This window comes from Mastomys coucha, unplaced genomic scaffold (assembly GCF_008632895.1).
Source record: "Mastomys coucha isolate ucsf_1 unplaced genomic scaffold, UCSF_Mcou_1 pScaffold2, whole genome shotgun sequence".
Taxonomy (NCBI): Eukaryota; Metazoa; Chordata; class Mammalia; order Rodentia; family Muridae; genus Mastomys; species Mastomys coucha.
Window position 1 is genome coordinate 2,954,283 of NW_022196902.1, and position 3,708 is coordinate 2,957,990.

Below are 3,708 nucleotides of genomic sequence, written 5' to 3' on the forward strand. Positions count from 1 at the left end.
CACTAAACAAAGAAAGAATTTTAAAAGCAGTAAGGGAAAAAAGGCAAGTAACATATAAAGGCAGGCTTCTCAGAATTATACCTGACTTCTCACCAGAGACTATGAAAGCTAGAGGATCCTGAGCAGATGTCATACAGACCCTACAAGAACACAAATGCCAGCCCAGGCTACTATACCCAGCAAAACTCTCAATTACCATATATGGAGAAAACAAGATATTCCATGACAAAAACCAAATTTACATAATAAAGGAGCAAACTACACCCTAGAAGAAGCAAGAAAGTAATCTTTCAACAAATCCACACAAACCTAATTCTACCTCCTACAAGAACAATAGGAAGTAACAGTTACTTTTTCTTAATATCTTAATATGAAAATTAATATTACCAACATATCTTAATCGATTGAAATCCAAAAATATGAGGAATTAGAAATTTATGGACTGCCATCCGATGGTCTCTCTAATTTGGTAATTGGAGAAATAGGCCCAATATTATACAATCCATATATATTTTCAGCTTGTTTGTTCATGATAATGTCTTGCTGTGTACAACATAATGGTCTTGAAATCTTGCTTCTCCTATCTCAGCCTCTCTATTAGTAGTATTGTTTATTTCATGTTTTTACACTTACTATGGTTTTCAGAACAGTTTACATATTTTAAAAGTATGTATATACCCAAAAGAAATGTAGACAATTAAATTGGGAGGGGGGTTGTAATGAGAACAACAAAGAATAAGACAAATGCTTTGCTTGACGTTTGTAACGCTTGTATCAAGTTACCACAGAAAGAACCAAGATTTTAAGCTCTACTAAATACAAAAAAAACAAAAACACTTTATATATTTATGTTCATTTAAGAAAATATTAGTAGTGATGTATTATTTTGAAATATACAGTTAATATATTTGGAGTTATTTAAAATTTATATTGAGAAAAATGTATGCATTTTCAGTATTGCCATAGATAAGCATCTACATAAGACTGTTAAAGTGATTGTTCTTTTATATCAAACAACTTTAATAATACTCATTTTTATTGTTATAATATTTTATAAATTTTAAAGAATATGACAAAAAAGATATTAAGGGTATTGAAGGGGTGTCTCTTGGAGGAGTTGGGGTACAAAAGGAAAACAAGAATGTGATTTAATTCTGTTTACTAAAACTATGTTTTTAAATGTTAACAAATTCAGATAAGTTGAAATTGTAACTTTTCTCATCATAATGCAATAAAACTTTAAAAAAAGAAAAAAAAGAGGTTTAACCTATTATCATCACGGTAGGAAGTATAGAGGCACACAGACAGCATGGTGTTGGAGAGGTAGTTGAGCATTCTACATCTAGACTGGCAGTCAGCAAGGTGAAGGAATGAGACACCAGGCCTGACTTTAGCATCTGAGACCTCAAAGCCTGCCCATATTGATACACTTCCTCTAACAAGCCCACACTTATTCTAACAAGAGAACAGGTATTCCAACAAGGGAACACCTATTCAATCAAGGCCATACTTATTCCAACAAGGCCACTTCTCCTAAGAGTGCCACTCTCTATGGGCCTATAAGGGCCATTTTCATTCAGACCCCCACAGAATGATAAAAAAAAATCGGAAAGATCTGGCCCTCATGAATTTACACTCCAGTAAAGGAAGAAAGATAATAAATGCATAGTAAATAAATTAATTAATGATGTTTCTTACAAATTAGGTCAAGATAAAAAGAAGAAAGGTAAAAGAAACATGAAATATGGAAACTGGGCAGGAAGTTGCTATTTTATATGAGGGGCATAGGAATGGCTCCTCTGATAATGTGACATTTGAAGAGATACCTGACCCATAGGTGAGAGTGAGGGTAAGCCACCCAGACCTCTGCAGGCAAGAGTACTCCTTGAAAGGTCATCATCCAGGGAAGTTTCTGAGGTAGAAGGGTTCATGCTATGGACATTCTGTGCTTCTCTGGAACCCAACAAAGGGAAATGTAAAAGGTTACTTCAGAGGAGTGTGGGCAGGGGGCAGATCCTACGATCCTATGCCCCTTGTCAAGCTCATGGCATTTATCCTGAGTTGGATTGAAGCAAATAAATTTGGAAGAGTCATTTAAAGATGCTGTTGAAAATAAATACTGGTGGATGAGGAGGAAGGAAGAAGTCACGTAAAATAGTTAAAATGCTTTTGAGGTTGTTTAAAGAAAAGCCTTGTCAATGACAGCAGCCTACAATAAAGAAGAGTATGGTGGTTTGAATGTGAGTGGTCTCTATAGGCTCATATAGTTAAATGCTTAATTACTAGTTAGTGGAACTGTTTAGTAAGGATTAGGTGGTATGGCACAGACATGTTGGAGGAAGTGGATCACTGGTGATAGACTTTGAGGTTTCAAAAGCTCACACCATTCCCAGTTAGCATTTGCTTTAACCTCTTTCTGTCCTTCTTCCTCCGCCAACATTCCCTCTTTGCCTCCAACTTGTGGATAAGATATAAGCTCTCAGGTACTACTCCAGTGCCATGTTTGCTTGCCTGTCTCTATGTTCCCCACCAAGGTGGGCATGAACTCTTCTACCTTTCTGGAAACACAAGTCTCCAAATAAATGATACCTTTTTGTAAATTGCCTTTACAAATATTGTTTTTTCATAGCAACAAAAGCAACTCAGGCAGAGTCTGAGAACTGATAGACTCCTGGTGTGTTGCAAAGAAGCATCCAGGTACTTTTCCTGACAGATTGGTTTTGATATGTGGGATAGAAGAATAAAAATTGTGGTAAGGATTTGAGTGTAAGTTAGTAACAAAGTGGCACTGCTAGTTTCCAAAATGAAGATGGCGCAGGAAGCCTGTTTTGGCAGAAAATACAGGGTGTTTGAGTGTGTGCTAGAAATGGGTCTGGGGTCCCAACAAAATGACAGCACAATCCGAAGTATCTAGGCAAGGAGAAATGCTCTATTTCTGCAGAGGGTGTGTAGGCAAGCCAAATCAAGATAGCAAGTACACACAGCCATGATCCTGCTGGATTTATATTCCTAATGCGAGAGGGCTTTGTGTTTTCTTAGCTGTGGTCAGAGTGTGGCCTTTCATTCCTGTGTTATTGACTAATTCAAAGTGGTGCAATGGCTAAGGGAAGTGGGAACTCTGGGAGCAGGGTACAGCCTTAGATATTTGCTTTAATCTTAGAAAATGCTGATCTAGACAGGGGCATGCCAGGGTCATCTTTATAAATTTCTGAAGTTTCCCTCATCTCATTTAACACTGGGATAGAGAGGAGAGCACATTTCATTTGCATTTCCCCAAAGTGTGTTAGATTCATAATATAGTTTTATAAGAACACAGGAAAACACTGGGTTAAATGTGAAAATAGTTGACAAGAGTTGTTTGTCTTATTTGCTCAAGTAAAGTTGACCATTTTTAAATGATAATGCTGGCTAGATGGAATTCCCACTTTAGAATTTCTAGATTATAACTTTGTTGGAAACATGGTCCTAGTGCTCTCACTCTCCTTAGACCAAACTGTTACTGTAAAGAAAGCTTTTATTAGAAGAGAATAAAGTTTCACAAGTAAGTAAATCTTAGACTATACAACAAAGTGGGGTGACTCCACATTTCAAAAAGGGAAAAGATTTTGTTGAAGTCATTCAGTTACCACTATTAATTCCTTGTGTAATACAACAAATATCTTCTAACTACTGTGATCTGGGTGATATGCTAAGGGTTAGAAATATACA